The sequence below is a fragment of the Sylvia atricapilla genome, chromosome 1, assembly GCF_009819655.1.
Source record: "Sylvia atricapilla isolate bSylAtr1 chromosome 1, bSylAtr1.pri, whole genome shotgun sequence".
Lineage (NCBI taxonomy): Eukaryota > Metazoa > Chordata > Aves > Passeriformes > Sylviidae > Sylvia > Sylvia atricapilla.
Window position 1 is genome coordinate 110,215,544 of NC_089140.1, and position 25,024 is coordinate 110,240,567.

Sequence of the window (25,024 nt, forward strand, 5' to 3'; positions counted from 1 at the left end):
AGTCCATCCTGAATCTGAAATATGTAATTGGATTCTTTGGATGAAATCCGAGTTTCCTTTGAAGTCATGGGGTTTCATAGGGTAAAAATTTCACACTGGGTACAGAGTGATGTCCACTTGTATGTGCTCAGCTTTACTGTCCTAGGCAGCCCTGTTGTTTGCAGGACAAGGATACAAGGAGTGGGTTGTAAGAGCGTGTAACCTTTGCTATGACAGACATTTGGTTGCAGAATGGGGCTTTTGGAGTTCTTGAGTGGGTGAGTGAGAGCTTGCAACAGGGATTACATGTGGTGAATTAATTTTTTTTTTTCAGATAACATGAGCAAAACTAATTTACACTATCTGTTCTTAAGTATACAGTAAGTAAAGCAACCTTCAATTTTTTGTTTAACATTTCTTTGATTATACTTTAGGCAGTCTGTATTGTCTTCAGTGTAATTTCTTCCCTTTTTCTCATTGAGAGGAATGTTGTCCCCTGAAATGTGTTTCTATTGCCAGTGATCTTTAGTTTGCATTTAGTATTCACACAACTATAGTTGAATGTTTCTCCAGCTACTGGATAATCCCTCCTGACGAAATGCAGACAGAGAAGTCTCCAGGTTCTATGAATTGGAGTAATTCCATTGGAAATATTCTGGCTTTGTTTATGCCAGTGCTAATTCAGAGAAAGTTCACTGGTCACAGACTGAGAGGAGTGATAGTCAGAATGTCATCCTAAAAAGGAGATCACATTCATGTAGAAGCTCAGTGTCAATCTCAGAGCTGAGAGATAAGTTTTTGTGCCTCATAATGTGTTGCATTTCACATCCAGATTTCTTTGCAGGCTTTTCTTAACTGTGCCACGATGTGCCATGTGTAGGAATTCCATGTGTATACCTAAGGCTAAAATAAGCCCACAAGAAAGTACAAGCCCCAGACTTTAGGACCACCAATACATCAGCTGTTAATAACCTTACAGTGTTACGCTAACACTAGAAACATAATTAAATTGGAATGATTTGAAACTGCCATTAGGGGAAAGAAGACGGAGGAAAACAATTTCATCCTCACAACATCATGTTTTCCTTGACCTACTTAGACTAGGGAAGAAAATGTGTCCCTTCCCATTACAGCAGAATAGGTTTGTTCAGCAATTTTATAATGCAAGTGCATAAGAGAAGACTGGATTTCCTAACCACTCCAGGAGGATTTGGAAAGGAGAGTAATGATATTTCACACACTTATGACTAAGATGTGTAGTTCCTGTCCAAGCTATAATGTTATTAGTTTAATCAATTTGGCAGAAAGTGCTTAGAGAGAAAAAAAAAGGGGGTGGGGGGTAATACTTGTATTCAAAGGTGAGAGGAAAAGGGCAGTGCTTGGGCTGCAGCTGTGCAGAGGGACCTTCTGTGGGCAGTGACATTTCCTTTGTCTTTATCTTCCCTGTTTCAAAGCCTTTGGGACTGCTGGGCTGGAAGTGGAGGAGTCCTGAATGTGGGTGCAAGGTACATCCTTGCACATCCAGCACCCTTGCCCAAGCTACCGAATGGGGAGCCAGGGCTGCAGCTAAAGCACTTCCAGAGAAAAATCATGTGTGCTCTTCCTCCTCCACATCTGTGCCATGTGCAGGGAGAGAGATACAAGTGTCTGGGTTACTCCAGCTATGGGACATGGCAGTGCTCATGGGGTAGGCAGCATGTGGGGTTTGGGGTGCAGCCCTCCTCCTCTAGACTTGGATGTTATTGTGGTACTTGACTTACTTGTGGTTTGCTGTAGTATGCCTGAGTTAATAAACTATCTTTATCTGAAAATAAACACCTGCAGGTAGTCCTTTCTGGGCTGCTCAGGTCACATTCCTCCACAAGGTGTTGTTGGTAATTTAGTATTGTCAGAGGCATTAGTCACTGCCATAGTAGCTTAATAATGCACAGTAGGAGCCAGCTGGTAATTAACAAATTAGAGATATCATCTACACTTTCCTCAAATATTTCAGATGTAGCAAAAATAATTAAAAGGAGAGTGCTTCGGGTGTTTAAAGCTGTTACGTATATTCAAAACATTTTGCCGTGTTAGGAGATGATTCATTGTTTTAAAGGTCAGCTAGGCCTCATCTTGCTGCTGTCCCAGGATTCTGTAATTCACACTGAAAAGTTGTGAAGCAGGGGAAGGGCCAGACTCGTGTCTTTTTCTTTAACACTTTAACTCTACATCATTTAGCAAATTCATGCCAATGCCTGACTTCTGTGCCTGTTTTTAGGAGTGGCATGACTTTGTAGGTCTCAGCTGCTCTCTTTTTCGCTTAACTTCCTTTCATATTATAAGTGTCTTGTACTGAAAGGTTATGTTTATGTGTATGTGATGGAAAGATGAAATTGGCTTGTAATTGAAGCTAAGGAGAGAAAAAGTTAACACAAATTGTATGAAACTGCAACTCTGGGACAGACACCACAGTATGAATGAAGGTGATGATGGGTTTCATTATGTAGTGTAACTAAAATATGCTGGTATGCACAAGCTTGCTTTAACTCACTTGGCATCTCCGTATTTTATCACCAGATGGTGACCAGCAGTTTCAAACTGAGATGCTCTCAATTACCTATGTGTGATGATTGAGCAATAGTATACTTTGATACATCTCCCATCCATGCTGCTTCAGCCCAGTACTCCTTGATATTCCTGCAGCCTGGCTCCAGGACTCGGCTCTGGGTATCACAAGCCTTTGACTTTGCTTTTTCTCCGGGGCAGGATCTGATCTGGGCACTCTGAGGCAGACGAAGCAGGGAACAGAGCAAGCGGTCGGAGGAGCATCATTTCTACGGGTAGGGTGTGGTGTTATCTGTCTTTGTGGGGACTGCTTGGGTGCTGGCAGTGGCTTGGAAAAATACGGTTTATGTCTGAAAACATTCTTCTTGGAGGTAAAGAATAGGCTTTGGAAAATGTGGCTGGGATGCCACATTTGGGATTTGGAAAATGTGGCTTTGGTACACAGTGCAGAGTTTTTGTCACACAGTTTGTATTCAAGCTTTGAAGTCATGGTACAGATATGAGCAGCTGTACAATGTAATGAAAAGCAGAGAAGAATCTGCCCTGTAATACCTTTGCTCTTTGCTACATTTAGTCACCTCCACATTGATGGAAGAGCACTGGGGATTTCAAAGCACGTGTTCCTGAAGCTTACAAAAGAAAAGGAATTCCATATGCAATTTCTGTTAAGATTTTTAGCCTCTTAGAGTTGAGCTGAGGTGTTTCGAATGCTTCCTAATACCTTTTGGTACTAAAGCACAAAGGGTAGAGATGGAAAAAGGCTGCTAAGTTATTCACACAGCACTGTTAACAGCGTAGACTAGACTTGTTTTGTGCACCTTGAATTCTCTTCCGTTCTTCTGGGTGGCTTTTGCTTGGGGTCTTTCTGGTAGCTTTGTACTTACTGTTGCCTCAGCAGAAAACTTTTCCTTGTTTGTACTGTATAACAGTAAAGCATGAAAGGGCAGGCAACATCCAATTCACAGAGCATGCAGACATGGGGAGAAGGTGATGCTGCTGGCTGCACCCAGGCTGGGTGAGAGCTGACACCTGAGAGGGCAGGCAGAAACACAGCAGCATGCCAACCTTTACCTGTGATCCCACAGCGTGTGAGAGCCGGCCTCACACATCCCTGCCTGGTGCCAGCAGCACAGCAGGCACTTTTTGCACATTTCCTGCTCCTTCCACTGTCCACACCAAGGAGCCTGTTGAATGCACCACTTTTCTGGGTTTTTTTTGGTATTCCTGGATTTCCCTCAGTGCAGCACAAGGGCAGGCTGTAGGGGTGGTCCTAGTCCTGGTCCTGGTTCTGTCCCAGGCTGTGGGACACACACAGGCCTGGCCAGGCTCCTGGCATCCACAGCCCAGACATGGCTGGGCAGTCTCACCTGAGTATCTCTCCCAGTGATGGAACAGCGTTTCCTAGTGCAGGAGCTGTTCCTATAGGCAGGGCCTTGCAGTTCATCCAGGGATTACAAGGCACATCAAATTTTACTACAGTTTTCATACCCCCGAAGCCCTTCATATACACAAACAATTTCACAGACTTCATAATGATTATGGCCTGTTAAACTGCTGTATAAATATTGGCACTACATTTTTTGAATTATTTTTTCCCTTTGAGTTAATTCAGTTCATGACCTTCACACTTCAGGTTTTTAAATGCCACTGCATTCCATAGAAGACTAGATTGCTGTTGAGGGGAATGAAAATAACTACCATAGCAAGGGGAAAAAAAAAGTTTTGCTTCTTCAATCTGATCCAGTTCGTGTAATCATGGAAGTTAAGTGATGTCTTTAATAGCTGTCACTCCTTTGTACTGATGCTTTCAAAATATTTGGACACAAGTCATGGAGCTTTCTGTTCACCTGGGAATGAACAAAGACACTGAGTCTGAATGTCCTTAGTTGCTGCTTTTTTCACATTACATTTTAGGTTAGTATTTTTGCAAAGAGGCTATCCAGAAATCCCAGAGCAATTTAGGCCTCTAAGATTTCTCCATTCTGTAGCTTATTTTGACAAAATAATAACCAGATAGCTCTGTATTAATGGATTATTGTGAGACTTGGATATTGCATTCAAAACACTGCATTTCAGTACAATTGCTCAAAACCAAACACTATATAGGTAAAATATATTATTTGCTGCAATTCTTTTTATTCTGAACAAATTTATAACATCTAACTGTATCATTTTCAGGAAAAAGGGCCCCTTCCTTTTGACACATTTTATTCTGTGCTCTTTTTCTACACTGTTCAAGTCAGAATTAGGCTGTCCTCTTTGTATTTTATTTTTATTCGATATTTGGGAAGCAGTAAGCTAACCTATGTGTTCTGTGTTCAGTCTGGATGAGTAACTAATTTCACAAAGACTGTTGCTCACTGGCTGATCGCTGCACTTGCAATTTACTTGTACTCTCAAAAATGCTGAAGCCCTGCAGCTGAACATTTTGGTTCCAAATGCAGATGGCTAAGCTGAAAATCCTTTTTTTTTTCCTATTTTTTGGGACTGATAAGTGAGATTCAGCAGTCCCCAGTCAGGTTGTATCAGAAGCAGTAGAAGTTCTGGAAAAGCTGTGAGGAATTTTGGTTGAATTTGGGTGTGATCTGCTGTTAGGAGTTGTCCAATGCTCTACTTACTCCATGTTTCAGAAAATATTTCCTTTTATTTCTGACAGAAGAAAAATTTCATTTCCAACCACTGCCTCAATGTCTTCCTTCACTAAAACAAAACAGCAGGTGACTAGATCTTGAAGTGTCATGTCTGACATATTTGGCAGTTGTTTTCTGCTTCTTGATAGTGCTGGGATATGAACTTGAGGCCATCCCAGCTGCTCTGGCCACCCCTCTACTCACTAAAATAAAGACTGTCTGGTTTAGTCATTACTATTTGCTGAGGCTGCTTTTACACGTGCATTTACTCTGTTTAGAGGATCCCAGACTCTGTGTGTAAAGGTCTGTGTTAGCATCCTGCAGTGAGAGTTTCCCTGCCCATGGGAACCCAGGCTTGTGTGTGTATGTTTTTGAAGCCAGTGGTTGTGGTGATATGTGCAGGCTTATCTGCTCAGCCTTTGCATCTGAATGGAGCCTTCCACGATGAATTGACAGGATGAAAAGTTCAGTCCATCCTATTTAGAATTACATGTGTTTGTTCAGTCCTTTGTTAAAGCTGGTGCTGTTATTCATGCAGTACTTTTGCTTCCATGTAAGTTTTATTATACTTTGATCAACTGTAGCACCCAACAAACTTTTTAAAACCACTTACCCAGAAACCATTGTTTCACTGCAATTATAAAAGAACATGCAATGAATCACAAATGTGAATATTACCCAACAAGATATTCCTAGAAACAGGAGAGCACTTACATGCAATACAATACATTAATCATTTATAAGGACTCAGTTATTAAAATAATTTATTTTTAATACTCTGGATGTGAGGAAGTGAAAAGCTTATTCACTGAGGATGTTTGTGGGCTTTTGAAACTTTTTGAAGTTTCCACGCTCACATTGTTGTTACAGATTTGAAAAGCAAAAGCTCAAATTTTGGTCGTTTGGGTGACTCCAGGTTAAGGTAGCTTTAGACTATGAGTATATATGTGTGCATTTATATGTATATATGTGTATATATATAGATAAATTCAACAAACTTTTTGTCTTTCAGAGAAGTCCACATTGGGCTTGGTGCTTCTTTATTTCTATAGAACTGCTCATGATCAAAGACTTTGTCTACTGGGACACTTTCACGGTTGGGATCTGTGGTCATTTTCAGCAGATCTCTGCAAATGAACAGAAGTCTGATAAATCTAGCCGAGCTGTCATTTCTTCACAAGGCTTTATCCTGGGCTTGGCTTTAGACATGAAAGATAAAACGAAAGGAAAGGAAAAGGGGAAAAGGAAAAAGCTCTTCCCCAGGCTGGTGGGATGTGCTCCGATGCCAGTCACGAGCTGCAGAGCTCACTTAGCACCGCACTGTGCCCAGTGATGATGTACAGCATTTTAGCAACTGCTGAAGCTGAAACCAACTCAGAGCTGCCTTGTACCTGCACAGCTCAGGGAGGAGGCAGAGACATTGTGGTTTGTCAGTCTTGGCCCATGGAGACATTCCTGGGATGGTGCACATTTGTGAGGAAACCAGTAGAGTGGGTCTGACTCTTAATTTTGGAGCAGAAATATTATCATTAAGAATTCTGCCACCACTGGGCAGAGATGCAGAGCACTCTTCCCTGGGCATCTCTGCCTCTGTTCCCCTGCTTTGGAAGGGAAACAGAGCAAGGGAAAGGACCAGCTGCAGACTGTAATTGTTTTGAAGTAGTTTTCCACTCCATTAGTAGAATGAAGGTACAGTTTGGGTCATTTAATTTCCCATGTTGATGCAGGCAACAAATCAGATAGATGTGCTGGGGAATTATTCACCATGTCTGATAACTCAGCTTTTAAATAAAGAGCAGGACTTTCCAAGCATTGCAGGAAGTGGCAAAAGGAGGAGGAGAGAGCTGGTTAAACACTTCTAAATTGTCTTCTTTTTTAAGTGCAAAAGTTTGGGCAACAGAGATTGCCGTTGTTCTAGAAAGAAAACTCTGTGCAACAAGTAAGTTGGTTCCAACCTAAATCTGTTCTACTTGTCATGCTGAAAAATGGCAGCAGTTGTGATTCTGTAGCAGTACTTAAAATGACAAGCTTATTTAAATGAGTTTGTCTGGTGAAACTTGGATGAAACGATCACATCAGTGGGATGATACCGTGAGAGCTTTGCAATTTAAACCAAATTTCTTTTGGCTGTGATGCCATCCTCTGCCCTGTTGTGGTGAATGCCAAACATGCCTCATGCTCTGTGCTTGCAGATCATTCTGTAGTGATTCTTCCATTTCTCCCATTTTCATGACCCCTCTGTAGGCCAAAGTGCTGTAGGTATGTGCTGTTCACAGATTCTCTGCTTGAGGAGTGATGAGAGAAGGGCATTCCCTCTTGTTTTCACCTGGCCAGCTGCATTCTTAAATAAACTGGATGGTGTGGTTGTGGGGCAGGGAGGGGACATGCTCTTTGGCAAAGACCAAAATGAAAGTATTCCAAGATGGCTTTGTGGTTTAGCTTTCCTCATGGGATAAAATCCCAAAAGAGATCAGACTGTCTGAGTGTTAGGAAAGGAACTCCTCCTTCTTCTGACAGCTGCTGCCCTCTGCCCTAATGGCTTTTTAGAAAGCAGATCCATTCCTTCATAAATGCATTCCTTTTTCACTGGTAAATAACTGTTTATGCTCTAGAAGTATCGGTGGTAGGAGACAGTGCATTACATACATAAACTTTCCATGGCTTTAAACGCAACATTACCCTTTGTGTCTTTTTCCAGAGATGTTGAGCATCTCTAACTCTGAAGGCCATGGGAAGTCTACATGACAGTCACTCATTACTCTCTTTACCAGGTAGCTCGTGTTCTATTTTCACTGCCAGACCTTACTACTCACAATTCAACTGTTTATTGTAGGTGAATTCTTTATCTTCTGTCTCCTATTTATAAAATCTTGTACTTGTAATTTATCCTTGTTTTATGCTGTCATATGCATGATCCAGAACAATGGTTCTTTTGACCTTATAAAAAAATTGATGGGTAGAATGGCTCAAAAAACAATCTGCACTGGAAATCTTATTAAAAGTTAAATTCAACTAGTTATTACAAAATTGACAGTCCGATTCATTCACCTGTCCAGGGCAGAATGGAAGGTCAACTAAAATTTGAACCCTTAGTAAGGAAGTGTCACTTCATATTAGTGTAACAGACACTCCAAAGATAGGATCACACATTACTGAAGGTAAGAGGTGCAAAAACCTACTTACAGACGTAAAAGCAACATCTTGTGCAAGTATGGTTATTGAGTAGAACACTGGTATTATCATCTCTCAAATGACAGCTTTATCTGACTGTAATTCATCATGAAGTAGTTTCTGATGTGTCAGGAGTCCTCTTGACCTGATGCAAGAACTTTACAGCTTAACTTCATGACCTCAGGAAATAAATTAGGTTATCACAATCCTATATCTAGTCCTTCCCAGCCTGAAGATACTCAAATTCCTGAGAACTATTACCAGTACATTCAGAAATTAGCTCCTAGGTGGGACCTTTCATGTGTCACTGCAGAAACATTTTAGGTCTGTCCAGTGAATTAGGAAAGGAGACTTCAAGACTCTCAAAAAGTCAAGTGCTCTTTGTAGTCCACAGATAGAGCTGAGGTACAGTCCTGACCACACTGTCATCACATGGCTCTGGAAACACTCATTTACTGTCTCAGAAGAAGGAACTGTTTTGTTCCTCTTTGTCCGGAGGTTGGTTTGTGTGAAACCTGCTCGAATTTTCCTTACAGCATGCTGATTGGATTGCCTGTTGCTTGTCCAGAGATCCTATTTCTTGCAGCTAATCTGAACATGCATCTCAGGTTTCTTTTCAATCCGCTGAAATAGGACTGTGATAATTTTATCTCGACAGCCTGTACGGCTCCACTCGTATTCAAGCGTCAGTCTGACTGGCTGTGGGTTTCAGGCACATGACCTTGGGAGAGGTACAGACTATTCATGTTGTGAAAGCCTTCTTTATCAGGGCCATGTGCCATGTGTCTGGTCTAGCTTTGTAATGCCATGGCAGACACAAAACACTGTCCTTCGGTGTCTCTCACTGGCCAGACTGGCCACAAAACAGTTTTACTGGGCTTGTCCAGGTTCAGCTGGCAGCTCTGCCCGCTCTCTGCTTCCTTCCTGGTTTTGTTTTACTGCCTGTTTTCAGCTCAGTGGAGGCTAGTTGATAGTGTAGTCCCTGATAAATAAAATATGTAAATTCCTGACTATGTAATAGATTCGTAGCACCACCAATTAGGAAAGTTGCCCAGCAGTAACCATTATAGTACCTTATAGTTTTTCAGAGGATTTGTAAAACTTTTAATGTCTGAACTGAATTTTTTCTAGCCAGCTGCTTTCCTCAGCCTGAATATTTTTTTAATATTTCAGCAAAAGTGATTCAGTAAGTCTGAGAACAAGACTGGCATAAAAATAAGTTGAGTTTCTTCACATTTAAAGAAAACCTTTGGTTATTTTCTTTGGTGTGCTTTAGTGTTCTTTTACCCTGGAACAAGGATGTAAACTTCAGTAGAACACATGACCTTTTCATGAGTAGTACTTCTCTTATTTGTCCCTGTGGAAAGCTGCCTGTTTGTCCTGTACAGTAGCCCTCAAGGGAAAATAAATCCAGAGCAGTTTATCCATGTTAAGAACCGGCTGCAGATGAAGATTCTTGATGGAACCAGTCTCTCTACAGGTGCTGAGGAGTCTCCAAGTGTGCTCATGACACCCAAGTTGTTCCTTGGTCCTTGAGCAGTTGTCAAGGTTTCTGCTGTATTTGTTTTCACATGGGTTTGGGTGCACAGGTGTGTACTGAGAAGACAAATGCTGTGCCTGTAAAGTCTTGCACACACTGAGGGTGAAGCTGCAGCTTTACAGGCAGCCTGAACTTTGATATCCCTAGTCTCTTAAAGACTGAGGCTGCTAAAGCAAACAAACATGTAGCACTCTTGTTCCTGAATTCTTCAGGAATAATTCTGCATGTAGTGTGGTATTGTCCTGGTTTTGTGAAGTAAAGGTGACAGAATCTCCAGTTTATTTGTAGTAATTACACTGCTTAGCATTCAAAACAACCTTGATTGAGGATCCCAGGGCGCACTGGATTTTCCCATCTTTCTCACATGAAGTGTACATGACATCTGTGCTTCTGGCAGCATTCTGGTAGGACAGGCCAAGGGTGGGAGAGGAGCTCTACTTGTTCTTGGACAGCACTGTCTCAGGGGAAGGAAAGTGGCTTACATTCTAAGTTCATTTCCATTTTAGTTTATGAGGCATTGCTTTTCAAAACTCCTGGATTTTACCATACTTCCAGCCCTTAGCTGAACAGATGTCAGAAAAAAAAAAAAACAAAAAAAACCCAAAAAAAACAAACAGAAGGAAGATAAATATGTGAACATTTTAAAACTTTTGTTGTGGCACATTGGCCAGTACTGAGTAGAAAATAATCCTGCTGTCATTAGTGTGTTTCATGTTAGGATTACACCTCTGTTCAGCTCTGCATTTTTTGTTGTTGCTGTACTCTTTTAGCAATCTCCCTTTTCTTCAGAAAGAGCCTTTTCATTCAATGTCCATTTTGTTCAGTGTGGTCAGATGAATGTTATTTCCTACTTAGTAAATGCCCCATGCTCACTGTGTTTTATTCACATGAGTAGATTTGCTTGGGATCAATGTGCATGTTGCATGGTGGAGTTAGCAAAGAGTTAATATTTTTTACCAAGCTGTATAATACTTTTGGATACATTTCTCTATTGATCCCCCAATCCTCTTAGGTCTTCCTAAATAAGTTCTTTATGATGGAGAATAACTTTGCAATTTATAAAGCTGTGAGATCACTTTCCCCTCAAAAGATCATCTTTATATAGTCCTTGCTTTCAGACTCACTGCTCCTGCTCCAGTTCCCTCTCTGGCAGTAATGGTTTAAGGATAAATAATAGGCAAATTTTGCAGAAAACTGTTTTTTACAAACTCAGCTTGTACCTGATGGAAACACAAACAAAATTCTGGTATGTGGGAGTCGTAGCATCTTAAAGAGATGCGTAAGTCAACAGGTCCTGCCCCCAGTTATCTGTAATTACAAGGCTTTGGGATTTTTTTCTGATCTCCTTTGTAAGATTTTCTGTGTTTGTTTGTCATTCATTTCACTTCAATGGACCCCATGTTTTTTGACTGCTTGATGAGAAATGTCCTGGCTAAGGCATAAAGAGCATGGAGAGAGTATGAGTATATCTCAGTGACTCCACTCTACAGTTTCCAAAGTTATAAAATAATTAATCAAGTGGACAACTAAAAATACCATAGTTGAGTGGTTCATTAAAGAGCTTTTTATTAATATGAGGCGGCTTTTTCCCACTACAGAGGAATACATGTTTGGAAACAAGTAAAAAGAAAACATCCTACATCCTAGCAATTTATCCCAAACAAAGGTTGCCTTCCTGACGTCTTCAGGGAAACCGTCAGTTTTACATACTCTAATTTGTGTTGTGACCCACAGGCCTTGGTATGGCAGTGGGTTTCAGAAAGCTGTGCTCAACTCAGTCATTATTTCAATTTAAATCCTACCTGAATAAATGGATTACCAGCTGCGTAGACAAAAATATTTTAATTAAGACAGCAGAGTAACTGGTAAATTCCATGGATAAACATATTTCCCACATAATAATGCAGGAAAATTGTTAACTTCATGTTACAAAAAGGAAGGGTGCTGAACAGCATGAACTGATGTGCACATACGAGCAACTGTGAGTTTATATTGCTGTTGCAAGTGGTTTCATGTGTACAGAAATAACTGCTGTGCAGGCCAGGCTGGGTGCCAGAGTCGTCATCTCTGCTTGTATGGTGCTGAGGTTGCCAGCACTTACCCTAAAACTGACGTAGCTGCTGGCATAACGGAGACTCGGAATGTTCGCTCTCATGTCTGAGATACAATGCAGTGTACAGGCTCCTTTACCAAAGGAGCAGCAGAGATACAAATCTTCGTGTCTGTGACGAGAAGCAGCAGCTGGGTGTTTGCTGAAGGCCAGAGAGGGGAGTGGGAGAGCAGGGCACAAGCAGGATTTTTCCCTTGGTGTCCTGCCATTGCCCAGGTGCTCTGACCAGAGCCTCACAGCATTTTGTGAGGGCGAGTCCAGAGGAGGACCCCAAAGTTAGTGAGAGGACTGCAGCACCTCCCATGTGAAGACAGACTGACAAATTTGGAATTGCTCAGCCCAGGGAAGAGAAGGTTGCATGGAGACCTTACAGCAGCCTTCCAATACCTAAAGGGGGCCTACAGGGAAACTGGAGAGGGACTCTTCATCAGGAACTGTAGTGACAGGACGTAGACTAATAGGTACAAATTGAAAAAGGGGAAATTTAGGTTAGATATAAGGAAGAAATATATAGGTGGTGAAGCACTGGAGCAGGTTGTCCAGAGGGGCTGTGAATCCCATCTCTGGAAGTGTTCAAGGCCAGGTTGGAAGGGACTCTGACCAACCTGGTGTAGCGGAGGGTGTCCCTGCCTTTGGCAGGGGAGTTGGAACTAGACGGTCTTTAATGTCCCTTCCAACTGAAACCATTCTATGATTCTTTGATTTTGTTAGCAAACAGGTTTCTTTCTACAAATGGGTTCAGAGAAAAAGGCCTAAAAGAAAGGTCATAGGTCCAAAAAGATCTAAAATCTTGGCAGTACAACTACAAGTAAAACTCTGTGACAGTTACTCTCCAATCATATTAATCAAGTAGCCTTTAAACAACAAAACCATTCAGATTATGAGCTGGGAAGTGGAGTTGGGATGTCAGCTCAAGTAGACTCACTCTACTGACAGTAAACATAACTTTGCAGATGAAACTTTGCCTCTGGCTGCATGATAAAGAAACTAAAACTGCTCTCTGATAAAGTATAGAGTTCTCAGGATATGTGATACCACGAGATTTGCTCCTCATCCCAGGAATTTGCACAGCAGAACAGAAAAAACAATATAGGCACTGCATGAAGAAATGAGATACAGCTCATTCATAGAAAGTGCTGTGACAATATTTCATCAGTTAATAGGCAATGCAAGCACATACCAAAACTACTTTGAAAAATATTGTGTTGTTTGAGGCTTTCCTTTCTAACTAAAAGGTACTTTCAGTCCTTCAACACACAGGAGCAAAAGCTGGTATTTTTAGAGCATCTTTGTTTTCATACTCTCCTAGGATGTGTCCTACCTTGTTACCACCTCTTTTCATTTGATAACCTGTTTGGAATTAAGGATACTTGAATGAAAAAATATTGATTCTTAGAGAAGCTATTTAAACTGAAGTTTGCCTTTTACGAGGCAAAGCAGCCTACAGTAGTTCCGTTTATGCATTGTTTGGCTTGCCAAACAGTTTTGTTTGTATATATCCCAGAGCATGGCTGTTGGTCAGAGGTGATTTCTGTCTTTGTTTCTTGCTCCAAGTGTATGGTCAGTGCTAGACAAGAAGGCCAGATTGGGTCAGATTCTGGCTTCTGAGAACACCTTAAGTGTTCAGCTAAAAAAGAAAAAACAAAAAACAAACAAACAAACAAACACAACACAGAAACAGTGAGTATAAGGATATAATCTCTGTAAAAGTAGCTTTAGGTCTGAGCAACCTGTCAGAATTCTCACTTATAGCTATGGAGGACGTGTATTAAAGACTTCAGGGAAAGCTGCAATTCTTTCAGATTAATCAGTTGATCTGATTGCCATTATTATTAATACTTCAGTGTGGAGGTTGGCATACTTTAGAGGGAAAAAGCTGATTTGGAAATGAGCTTTTTTTAAGCAGTGTGCCGTTTTTGCATCATTTTGGAAAGAGCTCTGGCATCCAGATTCGTATATCTGGGTGAAGAAGTGCAGACCTCTACATATTCAGTAACTCACTGACTGACACTCTATTGTAGTAAACACACCAGAGGTTTTCCTCTGGCACCAGGACAAACTGGGATGGCACAGCACGTGTTCATACCACTGAACTCAGTCTCTAGACTGGGTGGCCACAGGCAAACAGCCTGCTGGAAATGTCTCTGTACTTTGCAAACTCCCAAACTCCCAGGAGCCCTCTGGGGGAAATGTCTCTGTACTTTGCAAACTCCCAAACACCCAGGAGCCCTCTGGGGGAAGGAGGGCTGTCCAGGCCCAAAACTGTGCCAGGAATGCTGTGGTGTCATAGCAGTGCAGGCAACAGTTCCAGCTCTCAGGAGCGTGTCCTTGCCCAGTGACACTTACTAATATAGACATATTCTTATCAGGGAGATGAGACCAAATAAAGAAGCCATGGTTTGGTTGCTGTCACACTCCATTGTGTTGCAAGACGTGCTTATGAACCCTGTTGCACAGTGTAATAGGTTATTGAATAACTCCGGGCAGCCTGCCCCCCTAACAGCTCCGGAGTTAAGTTGGAACAGACCTGCCCTGGGAAGAGCCAGAGCCCAGCTTGAGTGCTTCTTTTCTGCTGGGCAGGATCTTGCTGTCAGTGGGGTTTTTCAAGACACATTATACATTTGCCTTCAAAAGCCATGAAGTATTTGTGGGGAAATCTTGACATTGGATACAAAAAAGTTTGTCTCCTGGGCCCAGCACTGTACTTGGTGTGCTGCAGTAAATCACCGAAGCTCTAATTTCTGGCAATAATTTTTTTTCCAAATTCCTCTGTATCTGGCATTTTGTCTTTTCTGTATACAAAGAAGTATTTTTATTGGTACCTTTTATTGGTATCTCAGTGTACATAACGTGGTGGTATTACTGTGGATTGGGTAATCCACAGTAATACCAACAAGTAGCTCTGTTGTCCCTGGGTTGCCAGATATTACTGATGAATGTGTGCAAATAGCTAAACAAACCAAATGGGAAAAAATTGATTTTGGAAGGAGACTGAGCTTCCAGGGCTTGTCAGCATCGGTTCCAGTAGATCCACATTGTGTCAGGATGTGCTTACATGTGGATGTCAGAGAAATCACAGTCGGGAGGTGAACTGAAGGACCAGCGCTGCACAGCTTCCATTCCTTTTCAGAGGAGTTTTCCTGAGTCATGGCTGTGAAGGAAACATTTGTTCATGATGCTAAGCAGACAATTCATTCCACACAGACTGTTAAAATTAAATGCCCAAAGTTTGTATTCATTTCTAACTGTAATGTGAAGATCTGTTTTCTGGTTGCCCAAATTGTTGTTTTCAAGTACTATGATAATGGCATTGTGGGAAAGCTTAAATGTAATAACTGCCCATCATGTTTGCACATGTTTCACTGATGATCACAGGGATGGAGCACCTCTCATATGAAGAGAGGCTGAGAGAGTTGGTGTTGTTTAGCCCAGAGAAGACTCCAGGGAGACCCTGGAGCAGCCTTCTGGTTCCCAAAGGGGGACCTACAAAGGAGCTGGAGAGATTGAGACTTCACAAGGGCATGTAGGCATAGGACAAGGGGGAATGGCTTTAAATTGAAAGAGTGTAGGTTTAGATTAGATCCTAGGAAGAAATTCTTTACTGTAAGGGTGGTGGGACACTGGAACAGGTTTCTGAAAGACATTGTGGATGCCCCATCTCTGGCAGCATTTATGTCCAGGTTGGAAGGGGCTGTGAGCAACTTGGTCTAGTGGAAGTTCAAACCTGCCCATGGCCTGGGAGGTTTGAACTACATGGTCTTTAAGGCCCTTTCCAACACAAACCATTCTATAGTTCCATGTTACCCATAGTATCCAAAGGCCTAAGGAAAGAAAAATTCACTGCTGCACAGGCCAGCTAAAACTGCTGAACACTCTGCAGTTTAATCATAACAATAAACACAGTGACATTTTTAGGGAGGTAGATTTATTTCTTTTCTTAGAAATAAATTCTGTGCTGAGTAAGCAGGCTACTTCTGTAGTTTCCTTGGCATAAATCAAAAATTTGATTTGACATATATATGAGATTCATGCTTTGGGGTAAAGTTTCTAGTTTAATTTGCAAATATTTTCATTTTCCTTGGGCACAAGAATCCTTCTGCTCATCCTCCTTCAGTCTGGTGATGTGGGAGCTTTGGTTTCCAGTTCAGTGTTCATAGTTTCATCTTTCTACAGTTAACATACTCATAGTGTGATCAAATAAGGTTTTGGATAATGGTGATTCTGCATGTAATTTACCATTATTGGGCTTTTAAAATCTCAGGCAAAGCAGAACTGTTGTACCCAGCTCAGGACTTGATCCACAGCCTAATATGGATGTAGAATGTCTCTGGCCTCAGCCTCTCTGAGCACGTTCAGAGCCTGCCAGCATCTCACTTTGGACTGTTTGCATGATGAATTCATCCTAAGCAATAAACAAAATGTCGTTAATGCTCTAAATAGACTGCCCTGTTTCCTGGGTTCTCTGTGGTTCAGCTGTTATTTAACTTCAACAACATGATTTTTTTTCAAATCAGAAAATTAGCATTTCAGCTTTTTGTTGCATCTGTACAGGGACATATAGCTGAACTGTGGCACTGTGCAGCATCTGTTTTGCTTAAAAACTAAACTTTGAAGAGCATTTTAGTTCTTTAATGTTGCTGTTGTTCCACCATTTACAAATTCCCTGCTTTTAAAACAGACCCTGAGAATGATGTTGTCAGTGTAGTACTAACGTTCTGGAAAGAACTGAGGGGTTCCTGGGTAGGACATCAGTAGTCCTGGGCAAGCAGTTGGCCCTGTTTGAGCAGGGGGTGGGAGCAGATGACCTCCAGAGGGCCCTCCCAACCACAGCCACTCTGCAGGTCTATGACATGGTTCAGTTGCTGCCTCCACAAGATAGCTCCTTTTCCTGTGAGAGCAGCCACCTGAACATGGATGTTAACCCCCTGCTTAATTTTTCTGTTGTTCATAGTTGTCAGGAAGAAGATTAAAACTCAAAATCTCTCTCTCTGGTGGCATTATCTCTGTAGAAAACCTTGGATCTGCGTTCTCTGACCATGGCATGTGGCCATATGGGTCAGCTGGTAGTGGGAGATCTGGACATTGCACAACAGCCCGCCTCAGTGGTTTTAAAAAGTAATGGTGTCTGTAGGAAAAGTCCTGTGGGGTCCTAAGATGTAAACCAGTGTGTTCCAATTTCTATAAAAATATAGTCTGAAAAGAAGAAAAAAGGCATTCCATATAGTCCAAAAAGAAGAAAAAAGGCATTCCATCTGGAATGTTATTTCTGGCTCTTGTTTGTTTGTGTTAAATGGAAGGTCTAGAGGGAAGAGACTTGTTTCTCCATTTTACCCAATGCCCTTGAATGGGAGGGATTCTCTTGCTAAACTACAGCTGGTAATCAGTTCATCAGGTCTCCCACTTGTGCTCCGGTGTATTGAACTGAGAATCATCAAAGAATTACACAAGCTGCTTCTTTTTTGGAGGTCTGAATTACCTTCTGGGAATTGCTGGACCTTCCCAAATAGTAAGAAACTCTTTAATAATTTTCTGTGGCTAATCTCTGACCACTGTTAATCATGTCCTTAAAGTGTTGTAGTTGCTTTCCTTGTTAAAAGATGAGTGACCACCCAGCCTTGCTGGTGTCCTGAGCATTTCATTTATTATGGCCTTGGAGTCATTACCCAATCCACTTAATTGCTGTTAAGACCAAATGTGGATACACCCAACCACTACCACCACCACTACTTAGAGATTGAGAGTTCAGACTGGAAAAATCTGTGTATATTGTTAGGATTTGGATGGAAATTGTGTTGTTTCTGCTGCTATCCCCACCATATTTATCCAAGTTACTGTTTAGAGGATGGGTAATGTAAGGGAGAGGGGGAGGGAAGGTGTTGTATGAAACACCATCTTCTTTAGAAAAGAGTTAATCAACTTTTGATGACTAAATTATTTGGTACTGTATTTGATTTTCAGGGTAGGTTTTTTTTTTTTAATGTAATGGATCTTAGATAGATCTAACTAAATCTTAGGCTGTATCTCCCATCATTTCATTCTTCCGTGGTGTACCTCTAGCCCCAGACTAGACACCACTGAACATACAACATTGTTAGCAGATAAATACTTTGGAGAGAGACTTAGTTTACTGTGAAGACTGTGAGACACTCCTAAAAACTAGCAGAAAGAAAATACTAAAAATGTATTAAAATATGTTTGTCTGTGTAGTACTTAAAAATGGCAAAGTAGTTCCTGATTTTATCCAACCATTACTGAATTCTTCTGTAGCACTAGGGGAACCCATGGTGTTGTAGGTATTTTTCTTCTGTTCTCACCAATGATCTTGTATGCATATGGGTATGTGCTTTATTCTGTTCAGGTAATTAGCTCTGCAAGTAAAGAACTGCTCAAATGGCCTTCCTAAATGTCATGTTTTGTCCTCAGTTTCCTTGAATTAGAAGATATTTATTTAGTACCCTCATTCACTAAGTAATTGGAAATGAAAATAAATTATTTTCTCATTTTTACCATCAGCTTTAAGGGTTTTTTTCATAGGCTAGGATTTGGGGCTCTAGTGCAGCCTTGTATATGCTTGAATGGTGTTACAGATTAAATGGACCAGGTCAGTTGAATATTCAGTGTGCAAAGCTAAATTTACCAGTCCCTTAAGTAGTATGACATATTTGAAAAACACAGATAAGGTGTTTTTGTAATTCAGCCCTGTCTCTTGACAGCATACTTCTAAAGGACAAAATAAATAGACGATAAAGGAAAACACTTTCTGAGCAGTGTTCAGCCTTGGAAAGCTTCTTACTACCCTGCCTATGAATCAGGAGGGTACCAGGGTTTATCTGCTGGGAGCACACACGTGGACGTCCAGCTCCTCATACATCTGCTGCTCAGTAGGTTGGCTTCCTGGGAGCTGGATCTGTCCTGGTGGGACTGCAGGGCTGTGTGATGGCCTGGCTGTTCCTCTGTCATGCTCTGGGGTCGGCGTGCCGCAGCCCTTGCCTGGCCTTGCTGCCTTGTCTCTCCCGCTGTGCGTGGAGGAGATCTCGCTGGGGTTTCAGGGCACTTTGGTCCTGGCTGGATCCCGCTCCCTTGGCAGCTGTAAGCCAGGGCAGACCCACAGCTGGCTCCAGCTCTCCTCACCGCCCTGGGCTCTGCAGGCAGGCAGATGCTCCTTGAATCGATGCAGGCAATCAGGAGACTCCCCTGCAGTATTTCAGCACAAAGAATCCACACTCAGCTGCACTGGCATGCTGGAAAAGGCTTCATACCACCATCTTCCATGCAAATAAGATTTTACTGATGGGGAGAGACATACCTGGTGTAGGTTAAGGGGCTGGTGCACAGGGCAGTGTCCAGCTCTGGACACCAAAATGCCTTTTTGGATGAGGGGTATATCAGATGACCTACCAACTCCAATGCCAGCTGCGGGTGGAGAGCAGGGTGGGCATGGTATGGAGAGAGGGGAGCCTTTCCTGTGTTGGATGCTGGGGCACTGGCAAAGTGTTTGCCTGTCATGGGGAACTGGATGTGTTTTCTGCATCCACTAATAAAACAGGCACAGCAAGAGTTATCTGTTGAGTTGAGAGGGGTGGTATTTTCCATAGGTGGCCAATACCCACACCAGTCATTTTTTGAACTTTCTGTACAAATTGCCGAGGATGGACAGAAAATAAATTGAAGCGAAGGATGAGTTGTAGCACAAACCGGTGAAACACTGTTTCAAGTAACTGTTTGAAGGCTTGTTTTAGCATCTTGAAAGGAAGCAGGAATTCACGTGTTTTATTTTTAGCTTGCAAGGGAAGAGTTATTTAATGTTCCTTTATATCTCATCTCTGAAAATGTTCTCACTATGGCAGGATCTGAAGTCCTGGAGCTGGTTAACCCAAGACTTGCCTGCCTGTGGAAATTTATTTTTACAAAGGTGAAGTACTGAAATTGTTTTTCCCCTATAAAATTTTAAGTAGAGCTGAGTCCAAACTCCAAGACCAGTAGAGTGTTGAAATACTTCCTGCTGCTGGCAGTGATTTGTGATTCACAGTATATAGTCAGGCGTGTTTTGCTTTCAGGATCTATAAGCATTTTCAGATTTTTATTGTGGAGTTGCTTTTGTTGCCGTTTGCTTTGATTTTTGCTCCCATTAGATTATGGGAGTTCTAGTTTTTCTAAAGGAATATTTTATCTGAGATTTTAACAGTATTGCTGTGACTGGGCCTTAAATCTCTTAGCAGAGATGGGATGAGCTACTCACAGCTAGTGCTGAAAAAAACCTCTCTTGTGTTTCCCTCTCCCCTCCTCCCAGGTCTCTGAACATCAGTACCATGGCTCATGCTTCAAGTTCCTGAGAATCAATGAAATATTTATGATACTTGGTTTTCCAGCAGCTTGGTAATGAATGGGCTTGCAAGATGTTGCTGGTCAATACTTGCCCCTCTTGCCCAGTACTCCTGGGTCAACAAACATGCATTTTAACCTCCTTGTGAGACTGCTCTTATTTTCCTTGATTTTCTTTCCCATGAGGCAGCAGAACAGTGTCAGCAGCAATGAAATGAGAGCTATCATTTCCTCGAATGGGTAAGACAATCTGCAAAGCATGTATTAAAAATAAAACAGGAAGTCAGTGATTATCAATTTTTAGCAAACACGTTTCTGCTGATCTTCAGACTGATGCCTAACGGTAACAAAAGGAGAAGCTCTGCATCTGGGCAATGTAATTTGTAGTTATTTGTAGTGTCTTTTCCCCTTATTAGGCGTGGATGGTTTTTATTTTAAGGCCTAAGACCTGTAAGAATAATAACAGAGGCCTAATATTGCTTGTAAACAGCGTGTGTTGAACAGCGTGTCTGGGATAAATAGGTATCGGGTTAAAAAAAGGGAGAGTCCTTTTTTTTGTGCATTTACAGTTTTGTGAAGTAAAAGGCAGCATATGGCACCCCTAGCAAGGAAGAAGTCCCTCCTTTCAGAGACTCTCCCCAGCTCAAGGAGCTAGCGATTGCTTCCCACCCTGATAAAGGAGTATTACTGGCATCCATGTGTGTGTGGGTGACGGGAAATGAGGCTTCCTCCAGACCTGGCCACCTGCTTGCAGAGCAGCGATGGTGGTGGGAGGGGAATCCACCTGCCAGCAGCCATGAGCCTGATTGATGTCTGTTTTCACTGCCAGAGAGGAGCCAAAGCTCTCCTGCACGGGCACCTTCTCCCTACTGCGTCTCTTTTCCCCTTGAGAAGAGTCAAGAGTGTTCATTTGGACCCTGCTGCAGAGGAGAGGGAACAACCTGCACACCTGCCAGGAAAGGGAATCCTACACAACTGCTCCTGCTCAGAAAAGATTGGGAGCTGGGCCAAACATTTCATACGTGGGTGATTAAAATTAGACTCCTGCATCCATATGTACGTTCTCATTTTGAAAACACTGCCTGGCTTTCTTTTCTCTCCTGCCTTTTATGTATTCCCCTAATGGGAGAATGCTTCCACCTTTCCTGTGGCTTTGACAGTGGCCCTTGCACTCACTGAAAGTACATTTATCTTTTCTGTCTGTAATCATACCTGATCACAGGCATAGGAACACAGCTCTGTCTTTCCATTTTCCACTAATACTCCCTTGACAAGTAGCTTCTTGAAAGGGGAAAAAAAAAGTGATAATCTCTCCTTTGGAAAAACAGCCAAGTTTTGCAGTGGACTTGGCTTTCTGCCTGTCTTCCCATGCTGCTTCAGCCTGAGCAAACTGAGACCTTCCTGCAGCCCACAGTGGCTGGTCCAGGGAAGTCCAGGTCTTGCTGGAAAGGCATCTTGAGGAGGAAGGGGAGGAGGTATGCAGACAGGCATAGCATTCAGCTGTGATGTGCTTGTCTGCAGCCTGTTCTGTTCACAAGTGCCAAAACAACCAAAGGATAAAGAAGCAGTAGGGCAGTGAATGTGTGGCTGCGTAACCTCCAATTATGAAGGATGGAGACATGCACATACTAAAGCTGTTGGTGCAGAAGACTGCAAAATTCCAGCTTTCAGTGTCAGATGCATAAGGCCACAGAGATGCTTATCATCATTAGACAGTGATTTGTTCCTGAGAGTTCTGAACCATTCCAAGACCCCAGTACTCCTAGAAAGAGTTTCTGTGTTTCCTTATGTTTCTTAAGCATTTTTGAGTTTTTTTTAATGTTCTCCTCATAATGGCTTTTCATAGGAAAATGAGGATACTTCCTGGAATTAGCAACTGCTAGGAAAACTCTGTTAATGCTGATGTTTTATAAGCAGCCAGATACCTGCATTCTCCTGCTTCACACTGTGTACCCACTGCAGTCTAAAGGCTACCAGTGGGGAGAGAGCAGTAGGGATCCACACTGCCCTGGAGGCTGATTAGTTGGATCATATCATTCTTCAAAGATAGAATTCTTCCGTGGGTAAACTCCTCTGTGCAAGGAAGTAGCAGAGCCTCCACTGTGCCATGTGTGCTTGGGAGGTGTGGACTTGCCCACCACCGCAGTAGTTGCAGCGCTGTCCTGATCCTGGCCCTTGCATGTGGACATGTGCTCCCATACAGTTCAGCAGCCTTCCCTGTACCTTTCCTGGGGTAAAAACCTGCTCACACAGAAATGCTCCCTGTTGGAGCACATCTTGGATGGCAAATCAAGGCTTGAATCCTCCCCACATGGTCCCAGCTGGGGCTTGGTGAGGGTGCGTGGGATCTCCCTGCGCTGGGTTTCCTTTCCTCTGGAACAGTTACAAGCTGCTGGGTGCAGGCCAAGGCAGAGGCAGAGGAGGCAGCTGATGCACACCCCATTCTTGCCCTAACATGGAGCGAGGACAAGGCTGCAGGGCACATGTAGATACAAAAGCTTTTTTTTTTTTTTTTTTTTATATCAAGACTAAGAACAAAGCACCTTGTATAGCAAAGTGAATTTTATAGCTTTTTCCAGCCTGGAAAAAGGCTTTTCAGAGCAGATAGTGCTGGCAATGTCTCCTAACAAGTCTGCAGGCTTTACTCGAGGTAGTTTTATCTCAAGCTGTTTTTTCATTCCTGCAAATTTTAAATTGTCCTCCCAGGCCCACAAAATTAAACAAAAGCAGTGACTGTAAAACAAAATATCCCAATAAAAAAGCCCAAGTGAAATTCGTGCATTTTTACAGAGCAGCTTCCAGAAGCTTGCCATAATTATAGCTTTAAGAGGACTTGCAACTTCTGCGTAGCCTCTAGACATCTCCCTCCATCAATAAGTTTTCTGGTGCCATGTGGAGTACAGAAGTATGGCACTGCTAACACTAGAGACACAAGGATTCATTGTGTATAAGCAAGAGGACAAGGTATGTATAAAATACTTACAGAATTACGGAGCAGCTATTACTGTCATAAAAATTTGGCAACTGAGCACAGGGGAAAAGCAAAATATGTTTCCCCAGGGAGCAAAAGAGGAGCTGGACTGAGCAGTTAGATGTTGGCTCTGGGAACTGAACCATCCCCACGTGTACAGCCCCTGTGCATGCTGTCTCTTGCCTGGGAAGGCTGTTGCAGCCTTTTCCCCCACAAACAAAGGCTCAAAAGCCCTTACATTAATGAGGGGGGAAGATGGAAATTTTCTAGAGAGGAAGGAAGTCTTCTGAGAATCAGATTTCACTGCTTCAACTGCTTAAGGAAAAGCTTGTTTATAATAGTATCCTGTCAATAGGAGGTGTCTGTGTAGGTGGGTGTATATATGCACAGAATATATGTGTATGAGGAGAAAGAACTTTCACTGTGGTCTGTCAGCCTGAAGCACATGGCTTCTATTTTTCCTTAAACCCTGCAACTTCATTAAAAAAAAAAAAGGAAAAAAAAAGACATGAAGAAACTCCCAAGGTAGAGAGCGAGTGTGTGTGTGCGAGGGAGTATGAGTAACTTATCTTCACATTTAGCTGGAGCCTTGCTATTGTCAAAGCAGCTGAATCACTGCCTGAGAGCTGCCATCTTTGCCATGGTGATAATTTGTCAGAGTGCCAACACTGCTGCCTACTGTCTCTGAAGAGCTGACCTTGTAACAACATCAACACTCTTTCTTTGGCTTTTGCTGACATACTCTAGGCTCTGGAAACTGTTTTCAAAACAAATATATAATCAAGTGTTGTGCTTGTAAAAGCAATTGTGTTTCCGTCCGTCAGATTATTTTCTGACGATTTTCAGATCAGGTGTCTCCCCTGCAAAAGGGCAAAGTGAAGGAACAGACAGGGAGGACACAACTCCACATAAAAAGTGAGGGGCTTCCTGTATACAGGCATGATGGGAATTAAAGTTAATTGTCACAAAATCAGAAGTTAATGGTAAAGGGCAGCTTCTGACTCCTTGTGCTGTTCCATTGTAAACTTTGGTTTCTCAAATCAAGGACAAGTGAGCAGAGCTCTACAGACAACAGGAAGGACACACAAGGAAAGCTCTTGATTTAATGCATACATATACTGTCTTTCTTCATGCAGGCAGGAAAAAATTGCCATCTGAAATACTGATGGACACTTTGCATCTAGACGTTTCATGGGGAGACATGAGAGAGGCCTGGCTTAGCAAGTAAAAGCATTGTCAGTACCTGAAAATATCAGTCTTCTTGGCTCTAGGTTTACACTACTCTGTACGAGGTAACCTGACAAGTTCAGGCATTCCCCAGTTGTGGGGATCTATATGAGCACTTTGTATTCCCACTGTTCTGTGTATGTACCAAACTTCACATGCTCTCTGTGTGTCCAGTGTGTTTGCCAGGCACAGTTGCAAAGGAAGCAGAACAAGCCAGACACACAACTCACCCCACATTTGCTATGGCTTTGATTGTGGAGGCCAGTGGTAGTGAAATACTGAAATAGAAGAATTCTTTTTTTCTTGCTGTCTTTACTAAAAACTAAACTAATACAGCACTCACTGATGTCCTAAATGACATTTCATGGCAAGATTTTGTGGTACTGGAGACTGGGTAGTGGATGCATGACAGGCTTTCTTTAAAAAACTGCCATGCAACACACAAAACCCATTCATGTGGTTAGGTAACAGCAGTTTTAATTTTAGATCTGGGATTGGAAAATGTTGTTAGATTAAACCTAGTACGCTGT

At 42.2% G+C, this 25,024-nt stretch overlaps 1 protein-coding gene across 22 annotated transcripts in view; it reads left to right on the forward strand.

Moving 5' to 3' along the window:
* The window catches only part of DTNA (dystrobrevin alpha), a 291,661-nt gene that overhangs the window by 53,566 nt on the left and 213,071 nt on the right, over positions 1-25,024 (forward strand). For 3 of the 22 annotated variants that reach the window (XM_066330583.1, XM_066330567.1, XM_066330591.1), the window contains exon 2: positions 2,725-2,798. The exons of the other annotated variants lie outside the window; for them this stretch is intronic. The gene's annotated coding sequence lies outside the window, so the exon portion shown is untranslated. The remainder of the gene's footprint in view (positions 1-2,724; positions 2,799-25,024) is intronic. 22 annotated transcript variants of the gene reach the window in all.